Source organism: Chelonia mydas, chromosome 3 (assembly GCF_015237465.2).
Source record: "Chelonia mydas isolate rCheMyd1 chromosome 3, rCheMyd1.pri.v2, whole genome shotgun sequence".
NCBI lineage: Eukaryota > Metazoa > Chordata > Testudines > Cheloniidae > Chelonia > Chelonia mydas.
In genome coordinates, this window is record NC_057851.1 from 31,122,430 (window position 1) to 31,136,815 (window position 14,386).

Below are 14,386 nucleotides of genomic sequence, written 5' to 3' on the forward strand. Positions count from 1 at the left end.
CTTCTCGGTCAAGTTGTTTCTGTGGTTCACTTTGAAATGTGCTCAGTCCCAGACATATCACACCAGAGCTACCCACCTGTGGAATTTCCAAATGGAGAGATTAAGATTTTGGGCTTCTGATTTGCAGAAGGATAATAAGGGATTTCCTTTTATGTCAGGGAAAAGCCTCAGATTATTCAGTGTATTTCCTCCTTGCACCAGCTGAGTAATGGAATGGGAAAGACCCCGAGACAATGTAATAATCAAGAAAGAATATTCTTTTAAACTAAATTCTCTCTCCTCATTAAAGATGGTGTGTGTGTGTGTGTGTGTGTGTGTGTGTGTGTGTATAAGTAAGTCAGCTTTTAAAATCTGAAGCAGGGTTTCTAGAAGTCTGAAGTTCAGCACATCTCAGAAAGTGTGCTGAAAAAGTGACATTGTGGGTTTTCATGGTTATTGAGTCTCACTGATTCCATCTTGAAGGTGCTTAGCTGGCAGATAAAGAGGGGTCAGTCCAGGAAACCTGAGAGCCCAGCTGGAATCTTCCTTCTCACACATTATCACCAGCCATTAAGAGTTGAATGGTCAAATTAGATCCCCAGTGAGACCTGTGCAATCCGACTGCCTTTAAATTATGTTCTCATCATCTTCACATTAGGCTTCATGGAGTCCTGTGCAATCTCCATTGTCATCCAGGGGCTTCTGATGTTTTAAAAATGTTATACTACCACTAATGTGGCCAGATAACACATTGGCCATATATATGTTTGCCCCTAGTGAATGGGCTGAGCATATTGTGGATACACTGAAAACAATTATCCACTGTTGCCAATTCTCTCCATTTTTTTTTGCAAGTGACATGATTTTGGCTGAGGAGGGAGCCCCTCCAATGACAGGAGAAGCTCTAGCGAGCTAGTAAATTTGAGCCCTCTGATTGGCTGCCTGAGCCATTTGCCCACCTCCTGGGGCAGAATAACTAATCAGAGCTGCTGCAGGCATAGCTTTCTCCCCCTGCCCCTCCCCATTGCAAACCAAAGCCTTTCTCACAGGAGGGGTGGGTGAGGAGGGTATTAAAGAGCCCAGCTGCTCAGGGTGTCTCTGCTCCCCCCTTCCTCCTGGGAGCAATGGGGGCAGGCTGGTGCTACTCCTCCTGGGAAGGGCCATGAGGGGAGAAGACCCCTGGAGCTGCCCCCACTGCTTGGCTTGGAAGGGGGTGTGTGAAGAACCCCAGGAGGAGTAGAGATGAGGCTAGGAGGACTGTCCTGGAGCGAGTGGAGTTTGAACTGATGGGGGGCAGAACAGAAGGGTTGGGGGGCTAGAGGAATGAACTGAGGGGAGCTGAACTGATGGGGATGGGTACTGAGGATTGGAGTTGAGGGAGAATGAATGGATGGGGGTTGAACTGTCCCCACTCAGCTCCCACTTCCATTAGAATTAATTGCTGGACAGGGGATGGGCAGATGTGGGGGTGAAAAGCTCCCATTAGCAGGGGCCAAAACCATCTTATCCAATAAATTTGGGAGAGTGGGCAACACTCATTTTCTCTGTCTTACATACACACACACGATGGGCAGGGGGATTTCAAAAATAAAAAGACCAAAAAACTGCACAATAGAGTATTTTTTAAAATTTCATGGTTTTTTGGGGGGCGGAGGGACAATCTCACGATTTTGGGGGGGTCTGACTCATGATTTTAGATCTCTTGAGGCTGGCGATACTGAAAATCTGGTACTAGTAATAACTCCCTGTACGGTATTTGTTTCTTCTTGCAGGCTAGTTAGGTGTAAAAATTACCAAAGTCTACCACTTTTCCTCGAGAATATAGACCGTGATCAGTCGTTAAAAGGTGCCACTCAGTAATTTCTCTCTTCAGTTAAAAGCTCTGCTGTAAAATGACCCCTGGCCTCTAACGAAAAAAGAGCGGCTTACGGATTTGGTTACATGGCATGAACATCACTCTGTAGAACACCAAACTGATTCATAAGTAAAGAAAACTCTTCAGATGTCTACAGGTTTCTAGAGAAAATGGTGGAAGTCCTGGTTACATAGCAAGAGTAATCATTCCCTCATTTAGGGCTTGTTCCAGAGCCCCGTGGAAAGACTCCCATTGCCTTCAGTGGACGTTGGATTAGACTCCAGAGGTGAAATTGTGAAATCCTGGCTCAGTTGAAATCAGTAGAAGTTTGCATTGACATAGAGGGAGCCTAGATCTCACCCCAAATCTTTTTTTAAAAGCTGCATCACGTTCTAATGAATACAGAGGACCCAGTTTTGTCCCCTCACGTGCCCAACCCCAAAATGCACAAAGGGGAAGCTCTGATACCAAGAGGTGTAAGAAAAGTTGCTACACTTGAGCGAGAGGAAACACAGTTTACAGCATCTCCTTGGGTTTTGTGCAGGGCTATTGTTCTGCTGATCAGATCCTTTTGTTTTAGCAGTGAGATCTTTAGCATTCTTTACTGCAGTTTTTAGATTATTGTTTTCAACTGGGATTGCCACTTGCTCCTCTGCTTTGAAGATGGCTGGGTAAAAGATTGCATTGCCACAGCTCTTACCACGCTGCAGTTTCCAGGCTGGACTAAGAGCGACTATGAAGCTCAGGAGTGACATTCTGATATAAAGGTTTCAGAGTAGCAGCCGTGTTAGTCTGTATTCGCAAAAAGAACAGGAGGACTTGTGGCACCTTAGAGACTAACCAATTTTTTTGAGCAACAAGTACTCCTTTTCGTTCTGCTATAAAGTAATTGTTTTATCTCTGATGTGCGAATCTTTTATTTTCATTGCAGCAAACAAAGGAAATCCTTATTTCAGAAACTGTTCAGATGAATCCAGGTGATGTGGATGTGATCCCTGCTTGTGGCCTGCAGCCTGTGTCATGTTAGCTTCTAATTTAAAAGGCACAGAGGGAAATCCTGGCCCTGTTGAAGGCAATGGCAAAATTCACATTGACTTTTTTAAAGCTAGATTTCCCTGGTACTCTAACTTTCACAGTTGTGATGGCTGCAAGAGTCGGGTTAAAAGGCGCAGTCAGGGTTTTTGTAGGAAATCTAAAGCTTGGAAGTTGTTGTGGTGGAGCTAATTCTCTGCCGCATTCCTCTGTCCTTCAGAATAATTGTTTTCTCGGAGAAGTCATCTATTTTTTCATATGCTTTAGATCTCTTCCACAGCTGAGATTGCTTCTCTGCTTCCCATAGCTGGTGTGTGAAAGTATCCACTCAGAAAGAAAACTTGTCCATAGCCTGTTGTTGAGTGATTTGGGCTCCATAATAACAGCCAGGTTTTTGGTAGTCTCTTTCATGATCCCATTTATCCTCTTTGCTGTACCCGTGGCCAAGTCTTCATCTTGGGTCTCACTGAAGGTGTTCAGATACCCAGGTGATGGCTGGGGTATTGGAACTGGATAGGTATAGATCCATGTCTGCCCCAGTTTTTTTCTCTCCTCATGTTGCTTTTCTGATTTAGCCTGTTATGCCAACATTTGCTGGACTTCTAATTTGTTATTGTTTCCAAGTAAAATATTGCTGTTAGAGGGCGTTTAACTGTTGTAGAAGCAGGATTCAGCTGGCAGTTCAGTGGGATACGTGCAGCAGGCAACTTGCATTATGTTACTCCCCATTTTCTTGACTTTAGTGGGACTACTTGGGTAAGTAAGGCTTACTTGTCTGAGTAAAGGTTGTTGGCTCATTGTGTTGATTCTCAATACTGTATTTCTCACTTAAAAACCTGCTCTGCCTGTTGTCAAACACCCAGTGTTTGTTTTCAGATGCCAGCTTCTCAGGTAAAGCTGTTTTGTTTATTCTGACTCACTACAGCAGCAAATAAATATGAAGCTTTTGTTTACGTCTGTTCGGGCTTGTGTGTCTTTAAACAGTCTGGAAATATTTTGATTTTTTTTCTCAATGCTTCATTAATTCTGCTGGTATGAAAGATAGAGGAGAGAGAGAAATCACTGTAAAGTTTCACCTCGGAAGATGGGACTGGCCTCACCTAGCGGATATGGCACAAGTATGATGGTTAAACCCGAGAGAGAACAGGGTTTCAGTCTGGAGTAATCAACAACCTTAGTTATTAAACCCTCACTCTCCAGATGACCATTACTTGACATTTAAAAAAAAAATCCACTTTTCGCTATGAAGCTAACAGTCATCTTCAAAGTGAGCGTCGCCCACGTAGTGCACTTGAGGAACCGGGCGGGTCAGGCTGATTCACATTCACCAGTTCTGTAATCTGTCATCCACTTCATAGGGCTGTAACTTACAAACATGTTCACAGAATGCAGACGGTGGTTCTCTACTTGGCTTAACCACAGCCTAGTTCTGCTTCACCACAGTTTGACCTCTCTGACAAGGCACATGTTAAAGAGTGTTTATAGACCGTGTATGTGTGTATCCGTCTATAGATCTGTTGACAAACACGTACTGTGGAGTTGTTTATATTCACACTTGGTTGGTTGTTTTTTGGTTTTTTTGCAATGAAGAAGCTGATCACTTTTTCCTGATAAGCGGTTTTCATGGCCTCGGCCCTTCTGTGTTGGGGAGTGCTGTCTCTAGCCTGCACAAGAAATATTGAGCAAGATTTTCAAAAATAGGTGCCTATGTTTTTGCTTTGTTTTAGGCACCTAAATAAATCACCTGCTTTTCAGCAGTGCTGAGCGTCCAGCCTCTCCTAGTGACCTCCATGGAAGCTGCTAGATGCTTAGCTAGTTTGTACCGGGAACAAGCTGCCCTTTCATGTAGCCTTCCTTGAATATGGAAGCCACATGCTGTTAAATTAATTGCTGTGAATAGTCCATAATACTGGGTTGAAAATAAATATGTTTTAGGGACAAACTGTGGACTGGCTATGACCTCCTTATGCTCTTGTGGGTATTTGCATCATAGACACTATTGTAGGAGGCTCTGCAGAGTTGCTGCTTTGCTGCTGGCCTCCCAGCACAGATGGGCACAAGAGGCAGTTTGGGGAGACGTCAAAGCTCTGAACTGGCTGCCCAATGCATAGGGTGGCGTGGCTGTGTCAGTGCTTTGGAGAATGTATGCTGTGCAAGGTCTAGGCCCACTGCAGTTTACTTCTCCCAGGAACAACAGGGAAACCAGGAAGGTCCTTCCTGGTCTTGCTCTAGAGACAGCACAATAACACTCTGCTCCTTACACAGGGCAGAACATTATCTCATGGTCTAGCCTTTGGTTTAATTTTCTTTTGCAGTTATTTGGACTGGGGCTGTGGCCCAGGTTCCCAAGTGGCAGAACTATGCACAGGAATCTTTTCATTGTGTGTGTGTGTGTGTGTGTGTGAGAGGAAGCGAGAGAGAGAGAACGCGAAGCATACTTTCTGGTTTGCCCTGTCATATGACTCCCAAGGGAAAATGCTCTTGTCCTTTTTGTCCTTCTTTGCAACATGCTGAAACCTGTTATCGGTTTCATTGTGCAGATGAAAAACTACATCTTGAGCAACATCTCCTATAAATGGTAGAGAGCTGGGTTTCCTTAGTGTTTACTGAGAACATATTATGTTTTAGTGTATCTACCATAAATACCTTTTTGTTAATCTTTTACCCTCACTAAATCTATTACAAGCTTTAATCAACCCTTCTATGCAGCAATAAAATGTTATCAGTGGCTGGCAGAGATTTTAAGTGAGAGACCTGAATGTTTTCTAATGATTGTCATTATTTGGACGGGTGTTTGTAGTTTTACAGAAAAATAATTAGCTCTATTGTGTATATTTGTAAAGGGATGGAGTGCTCCTGCTCTGAAAGTTTATTCACTAGATCTCTAATTTGTAAATAATTATTTTAAAAAAACCCAGCCAGTTAGAAAATGCTTAGGTAAATGCAGACCTAGGAGAACAAGCTTTATTCTGAAAGGGCAAGAACTCACTCGGCTCCAATTCAAATTGTTCTCCGGTCAGTATATTTCTGCAAATAAGGTCTGAAGTAACAAGAATGCTCAAATGCCTGGAGTACACAGTCTTCTTGAAAAATCTTCATTCTGGAATCTTCATTTATTTTTTAAAATAAAGTTAATACAACTTATGTTTCATCTTTAGGTTAAGAACAAGTCCAGGACTCATTCGCTTACATACCAATGCCCCAACTTGTTGCTGGAGGTGCTGTGGTGCAATATTTGAGATGGGACATAAAATTAAGGCTATGAATACATATGATCATTAAAGATTCCAGTGGCATTTTTCACATTGGAAAGGGTGCTGTAAACCATGAGTCCTGGCTGAATTTCAGCTTATGCACACTCCGGCCTACTTACATTTCTTAGAGGCACAGCACAGAATTTCACCCTAAATTCCAGGCAACATGGGCTCTCTGGAAGGTCAGTATCAGGAATGAGGACTGGCAGCCTACCTAGTCTCTGGGCAGCCTATAAGCACAGCTGAGCCACAGCAGGGCTGCCTGATTGATCACTCGACCCGATTGCCTGAGGAGGTCAGCAAGTCTGCTCCTAAGCCCAACAGCAACTGATCTCTGGCTGCTCAACGCACATGCCTGCAGCTACAACCTTTCTGTTCCTGTCCTGATCCTGTCTTGTTCTCAGCCTGGCTCCTGTCCTGCCGCCTTGCCTGGTTCCTTATTCTGGCTTTGACATTCGGTGCTGATCCTGGCCTTTGACTCCAGCTCTGAGCACTAGGCCTGACTGCCCACACCCCAGTCAGTGACCAAAAGTATGTAAAAGCTCTGTATCACTGAAAGAGCCTGCATCCTGTATGCAGAAAGCAATGTCAGGCAGGTTTCTACACTAAAGACCAACTTATTTTGATCTAGTCACTTTGGTGTTTGGTTTGCTAATAAGATCAATCCCAAACATAATGTCCAGTCCATTGGCTAAAAGCAGCCACTACTTTTACAGGTCACAAATAAAGTGTGTGCACATGTATCTATAGCTAATGAATACCTATGTGCACACATCCAAAATTGTAGGCTGTGCACACAGATTCAGCAGGAGAGTGGTACAGGTTGGGTTAGGGAAAACTGAACAGCATTAGAACTCATCTAGTTCAGTCTTAGGCCCTGATCCTGCAACTGACTCCATGAAGACATGACAGAGCTCTGCACGGGTCAGCCCACACAGAGTCATTTACAGAATTAGGGGTTTTATTTTTTCTAAAGTGTATCCTAATCTTCTTTTCCCTTTTACAGTTTGGGTTATTTCTGCTTGTTACGCTTCTCTCAGTCAATGTAAACAAAGCCTTCGGTACCTTCTATTATTACCTCTCCAATATTAGTAGACTGCTATGCTGACCCCTGTTGCCTCTAGCAGGTAGCAAGTGTGTTTGCTTTGTTCTTCCCTGTCCCTAGGGCTATTTGAAAGGCTACCTTTCTTCTCAGAAATGATTTCTTAGGGCACTAGTCAACATTGCACAAGCATCATTATGAAAAAGGACAATCCATTTTTAAAAAAACCATTGGTTAGGAAAAGCTAAATGCCATGTTTTTTTTGAAGCAAAAGAGGCATTTCAGTGATTTATTTCTTTTCCAAACCTCTCTGTTTCCCTGGAGAAGGATGTGCATCCCAAAGATACTATAAAGAGAGTAAAAAAACCCAACTTGAAAGAAGCAGCAGTGTTTAAAGTTAGCATTTAGTATATCTGCAAGCAGCAGCAGCAGGGTTTAATGTGGGAAATTCCAAACTAAAACTTCTTCAGCTAGACAGTATGCAGTACAAGAGTAGACTTTCAATTTATATCTTTGATATGAGTCATTGAATGTTCTGATTCGTAGTTTATTTGTCCTGTCTTCAGCAAAATCAATTGAATACAGGATTATCCAACTATGATGCATTGTCTCTGTGCCTCAGATGTTATATTGATGAAATCTTAGTGTCTGGCACTATCTTAGAGGAATATAAAATTCTGATTTGATCTGCAGCCAGCTTTCCTCCCACTCTGGAACAATGATGGAACATCTGGGAGAACACTCTATTCATGAACCCAAATCCTGAACACTCCATGTAATCCCCGATCTTATAAGAATCTGCTTAATTTTCCAGCCTGTATATTTTCTATTGGCTATGGATAGAGCACATCCAGTCAACGGCCCTTGCTGCTTTTAAATTTTTGAGCCGTTACATAGCGTTATGTTTTGTCGTGATGTGACGACAACATGGTTCCCATTCGTTATTTTCTTTTAAATACCAGCTACACAGACTTCCATTCTGCGCTGGCTCCTCCATGGATTTCTTTTTATTTGTCATTACTATTTTTGGCTGAAGACTTTAGGGTTTTCTTTTGCCCAACCTCTTAGGTGAAGCCATATTCAAAGAAGCCACCTAGCCTTCCTCAGGATGGGTCTTGGCATATCAGACCACGTGCCACCTTTATCGTTCTTCCTATTGTCATAATATCTACGTTTTCACAGCAGCAGCTGCACACCAACATTGTGGCTGATAGAATAGCTCACCTCCTCCTGGGCATTAGTGCTGCTCTTGGGCCCCCTGCTATGTGGTGTACAAGAGGGATGCAGTTGGTAGATCCCAAACTGATGTAAGCAGTGGTCTGAAACACATGGGAGAAAAGCCTTCAGGAGCAAACCATATTTGCTTAGACACAGCTGCTTTGCTTAGGTTGCCTGCTTTGCCGACGTGATCAATTTCAGCTGTTTTGGATTAAGATCTACTTTAGTTTTGGATGCATGGGGTAATGAAATGTTATTATCCTTATTGTATGAATAAAGGGTAGCCTGGGACTTGGGAGACCTGAATTCAGTTTCCTGCTTCACCATAGCCATCCTGTGACATCTTGGGCAAATCACCTAGTCCCTTTGTGACCCAATTTCCCATCCATAAAAGGATGATAGTAGCACCAGCCTACCTTACAAGGGTGCTTTTAGGATAAATACACTAAAACTTGGATGCTGTGGTAATGGGGGCCATACAAGCACCCCAGATAAAAAGAGTACAGGTTCTCTTCTTAAATGCAAGTAAACTGGTGACATTTGCTAAGTTACCAAAAGACTTAATTTAAAGAGGGCGAGAATAAAATTGATGGATTTCCCTGCCTCTTCTGTTGACAGTTGCCGTCTTTAAAATGAACACACTGTTTGCCATTTCCTCATGGGGTCTGACTAATGTGAGGAAAGGTTTGAGATTTAAGTAAATTATTTCCTGGTTGCATTTTATATCCACATTCTACAAAAGAGGTTAAATGATGGATGACTCATAACAATGATATTGCATTAGTTTTGCTGAAAGAGTTAAGGTCACTAATATGCAGTTATAACACTTTGCCCCTCACATCTTCAAAGCAATGTACAAACAGTAACCAATTAATCCTCAAAACACCCCGCTAAGGTGGAAAAGTAAATATCCCTCTTTTACAGCTAACCGAAGCTCATGGCTAAATTTATTCAGATCGTAATGCAGTTGTGCCTGCTAGCACCAGCAGTGAACTTGTCAACAGAATAGTTAAATGGCTTTCCTCAAAGCTGCAAAGAAAGTCAGCAGCAGTTCTAGGATTAGAATTCCGGAGTGACTCCCAGCTTCACTTCCTGGGCACATTCTGCTGGGCCACATTAGCTCTCTGTGTAGATGGGATAAAGCTATTGCCAAAGTTCCTGATAAAGTAGCTCTTTTATGTGGCAATGTGGTGGTCCGAATGCATATGTGCAGTATTTCTTTAACTCTCGATATTTTAGGGTACCTGATCAACGCCCATTTGACACTGCTTTTTTTTTTTTTTTTTTTGGTCTTTGTTTCCGTAATAAAATGTGTGAAGTTATTTCTTCACTGACCTCACCTCTTTCCTGAGAATTTACTCTCCTACAAACCCACTATCATAAAGTTTAGCACCGAAACAGAACGGACTGTTAATACAATTAAAGGAAAACTGCAGCATAATAGGATTTCAGTAAGGCTATTCTGATACCCCAGCTGAGGATCTGGCCCTAAGAACTGACTCTAGAGACATAGAGGATGGAGACACTCCCTGACAATTGACTTGACTCATGCAAAGGAGACATAGAAATTTCAAATAAATTAAAACCATTTACAAGACTGTTTATCTGAAACTAATGTATCAAACTTGAATATTCATGATAATGAAGGAAATGAAGCTGCTGAGCTCTTTGAAAAACCTGCTCCCATTGATGTGAAACTCTCATGAGTTACTTATGGAGTTCAATACTTCCAAATACTGTGATTAAATACAAATGAACGACATGACATTTACATCATATGGGCTCACTGAGACCCAGACCTGCTGGCCCCAACTCACCACAAAATATTGTTCTATTGACTTTCTCATAGTGCATTGTGCCACAATTTATACTGTTATACAGGGGTCTCAAACTCCAGTGACCACGAGGGCCACATGAGGGCCACACCACTGACCCCCCTCCTGCTGCCCTGGCCCCACCCCCACTCCACCCCTTCCATGAGGCCCCGCCCTCGCCCCACCTCTTCCCACCCCTTCCCTGCCCCCATTCCAACCCTTTCCCCGGGAACAGGGAACCGTGGCTAATTGTGACCTTCAGGGGAGGTACCTGGAAGCGTGGCCAGTGCAACACACAGACCCTTGTGGCCCCCCTCCCCCAGATCCCGGCCGCTTCCCGGAGAGGCACGGGGGCAGGGCAGGCAGCCAGGGAGGGAGCCTGCCCTCTCCCTGGTGCGCACTGGGCCGGAGCCACTCTAGGTAAATGCTGGGGGATGGGGGGGCCGTGGAGAGCTGGCGGGCCACAGAAAATAACCCCGCGGGCCGTGTGTTTGAGACCCCTGCTGTTATATCACACCAATAACTGTATTAATGTAGCCTGAAGGTTAACAGTTGCAGTCACCAAAAGTCAGGGAATACAAATGCTAAATTTCCAGCAGGGCCGTGTATTTTGCATCTTTTCATGATATTCTGCATCTGAATGTGCCAGGAAAGAGGTCCATGCCCTCTTATTCATTGCAAGGAAGAGGATTAGGAGAGGAAGGCTGGTCCAGTGGCTTGGGTGTTATCTTGGGGCTCAGGAACCCAGGGTCAACTCTGTGCTCTGCCACAGATTACCTGTGTGATCTTGGGGAAGTCTCTCCATTCTTCATCTGTAAAATGGGAGTAGGAATATTTCTCGGCCTCATGCAAGAGTTGAGGATAAATACATTAAAGGTTGTGAGGTGCTCAGATACTACAGCCCTGGGGATCATATAACATGGATAGGCCTTAATGGGAGTACTCACATTTGTAAAGTTAAGGAGCTCCTTAAGTTTTGCACGATTGGGGGCTAAATTTATGAACGGCATTGTCTAAAACAATGGCAGGTAAGGTTGCTTGCACCTATAGAGATAAAGCTGTGTGCAGATTTGAGAGTGGAAAGTTCAGGAGACATCATCATTTGGAGGGCTGAATGTAGGCTTGATCTTCACAACATCTTACTTTCTAAACCTGGAGCTTCAAATGTGGTTTACTATGTAACCTTGGGCAAGTCTTTCCATCTCTGTGCCAGGTTCCATATCTGTAAAATAGAGTCAATAATTTTTTACCACCCCTTACAGAAATCCTGTAAGGATTACCATGATTAGTTGGTCCATGCTGTTCTTTGTACATGTAAAGCATTACGTAAATCTTCTGGAAAGCTGAGTTTTAAAAAAGTGAAAAGCAATCCTGAAGAAAAATATTTATAAAGCCACAAACTTTAGAATGTTTGATAACATTTCAAAATATGTAACTTCAAATGCTTGAGAGTCGGGTTAAGTTAATTTCTGCACATTTGATCCTGAATGTGCACAAAACCAGCACAAACTGCAAGATGCTCCTCTGAATGTTTTTGGATACTAAAAATCCGGAGCTTGTCCACATCACAAAATTATTTCTTTAATATGATACACAGGGGTGCATGTTTCCATTGGATTATTGCTAATCTAATCAGTACCAAAAGTGGTCTTTTCAGGTCCAGGCTGAGTGCGTGGGTCTAGATTAGAGCTTTGTGCTTTAGTCTTTCTGAAGCACACTTAGCTACAAAATCTAGTGATGCTGGCTCAATCATGTCTCATTGCTGAAATGAAATGTTCACTCATCAGAGTCAATGATACCATTCGTGTGTGTGTGTGTGTGTGTATATACACATGTGTGTGTGTATATATATATATATAATGCCAGTTCAGCTATTTGTATATAAAGCCAGATCCTCAAATAGCTGAACTGGCATAATAACCCTTTGATTTCAAGGGAGGATCTGGCCTACAATACATATGGATTGCAATATGTATATGTTTAGGTCAGTGGCTTTCGGGGTACAGGATTTCACCCATCGTATTTATTTTGACTCTTTAGATTTATTTTATGATTATTTACACAGAGCTGTAAGTGTGCACATATGATTTAATGTCATTATAAAATACAAATAATTGCCTTTAATGATACCTTAATGTTGAAATTTGAAGCACTCAGAATCAGAAAGTTCTGAATATCAAGGATGCTCCAACAATATTAACTCATTATGCATCCTCTGATGTATGTCATACCGCATCATTGCTAACAAATAATTGATTACAATTTGCACTTACCCAAGAAAACCCAATTAGAAAATGCCATACATGTGTGATGTGTCCTGAGATGAAGTGCAGGAAGCAGCGTTAAGATCCCATCCTGCTGTGGCTGAAGGCAATAGCTATATGTCTCTTGACCCTTTCCATCTCCTTGGTTGTCATTTTGCTGGAGCCATCATGTCCCCTAAGTGCCTTAGAGTTGGGATGTCTACAGAGGCACCACCCATCCTGATGTCACTTCTCAGCACCCACAGTCAAAAATGTCAAAAGGGAGGGGGTGGTCTCACAGACTCAGTCTCCAGGGAAGGAGGCAATGTTTGAGGGGTCACCAAACAGCTATATGTCATCTTCTGGTGATTCCTACCTTAGAATTTCAAATCTTGTCTGTGCCCTAGAGCTAAGCAGCTCCAGTTCCATGGAGGCTGTATATATATCTACATGCAGAAACATAACTCTGCTGCAGTGGTATTTCCAGTTTTTGAGCTGGATTAGACTGGTGCAGGGTCAAATAAGCCATGGATTCCAGGCTGATAAGTCAAGTGAAAGACAAGGCATCAGGCATTAGGGGGAGGGAAAGCTCAGTGGTTTGAGCATTGGCCTGCTAACCCCAGAGTTGTGAGTTCCATCCTTGAGGCGGCCATTTAGGGATCTGGGGCAAAAATTAGGGATTGGTCCTGCTTTGAGCAGGGAGTTGGACTAGATGACCTCCTGAGGTCCCCTCCAACCCTGATATTCTATATATATATGGAAAACACATAGCGGGATGTATTCTCTAAGGTGTCCAATGACTGGGGTGATGAGTGCCAGATAGTTTCCTTCACTTTTACCGTTATCCAAGTTGTGTAAAATGAGCATGTGCAAAGAAAGGAAACGGCCCTGTACAGAGACAGCAACTGAAAAATGAACAAACAGGCCCAGGATGTGGTATAAATCTTGTTGCCCTAATAATGTGCAGAGACACACTGAGAACATTTCCTTTGCACATTTTTCATCCAAAGGGCAAGTTCTGGCCCTGCATCAAGTGACAGAGAGTTGTATTATTGTAGTAAATTAAGACATTTCAGGGAAACATTTTTCTGGTACATCCACTTTAATGGGAACATGATTAAGGCCGTATGAGCATATTAATAAACAGTGTGCCTGAGCCTACTTCCACTGAAGTCAGTGATGATTTTTCCATTGACTTCAATGGGAGCAGAATTGGGGCTGGAATTTCAGTTTTGAAGCATCACTGCAATGGTATCAGTAGTTTAATTCATGAAGGGCAGAATGCAGATGCTGCTATAGAAATAAAGACCAATTTAAGAGAAAAAGTGGTCACATACTTTTGCATGGGCCCAGCTCATGAGTGCAGTTCAGGGCTTTGAAAATACCCATGCCTAGGCATGAAAAACACCTTGACTTGTATGTCATCAGGCATTGTGCATGCATTTTTGAAAATGTGGGCCATAAGAGGATAGCTGTGACCATTGGATGGAATTATTTTGATGCTAGGAACATTGAGGCCTACATCTAGGGGTGGAAGATGCTCACATAGATAGAGGTGTTAAGATTCTTTATTATGTGAGGGGTTTTTTCTCCCTTGTTCATTTTGCTACATTCTATAATTGATGCCTTTTCTGCTCAGATGTCGCATAGGATCATCTGCACTGGTGTCATCAGCAATCACGTAGCGCCCCATGGCTGCGGTGCCACAAAGCCTTCCTGGGGCCCTTTCCTGACATCCCAACAATGCAGTGGACTGAGGCAGTAGCTGACATTACAAAGGTGCTCAATTGTCTTAAGTCTCCCATTCTGCTATCATTTGTTTTTTGAAAAAGAAGCAGCTATTTTAGAATATAAAATCCTTGCCAAGCCATGCTTTCCTGGGTTCTTCAGATTAGTAGCCAGCCCTGCCTTTGTTTATAGACACATAGATGCTGTTACTAATCAGTTTC

At 42.9% G+C, this 14,386-nt stretch overlaps 1 long non-coding RNA gene across 3 annotated transcripts in view; it reads left to right on the plus strand.

Moving 5' to 3' along the window:
• The first annotated feature begins 2,348 nt into the window (after nt 1-2,348).
• LOC114019235 overlaps nt 2,349-14,386 on the plus strand; it is a 28,048-nt gene continuing 16,010 nt past the window's right edge. The window contains exons 1-2 of one of the 3 annotated variants that reach the window (XR_005224579.2): nt 2,349-3,622; nt 14,077-14,216. This is a non-coding gene — a long non-coding RNA (uncharacterized LOC114019235). The remainder of the gene's footprint in view (nt 3,623-14,076; nt 14,217-14,386) is intronic. The other 2 variants (XR_005224580.2, XR_006289379.1) reach the window with 2 other exon arrangements.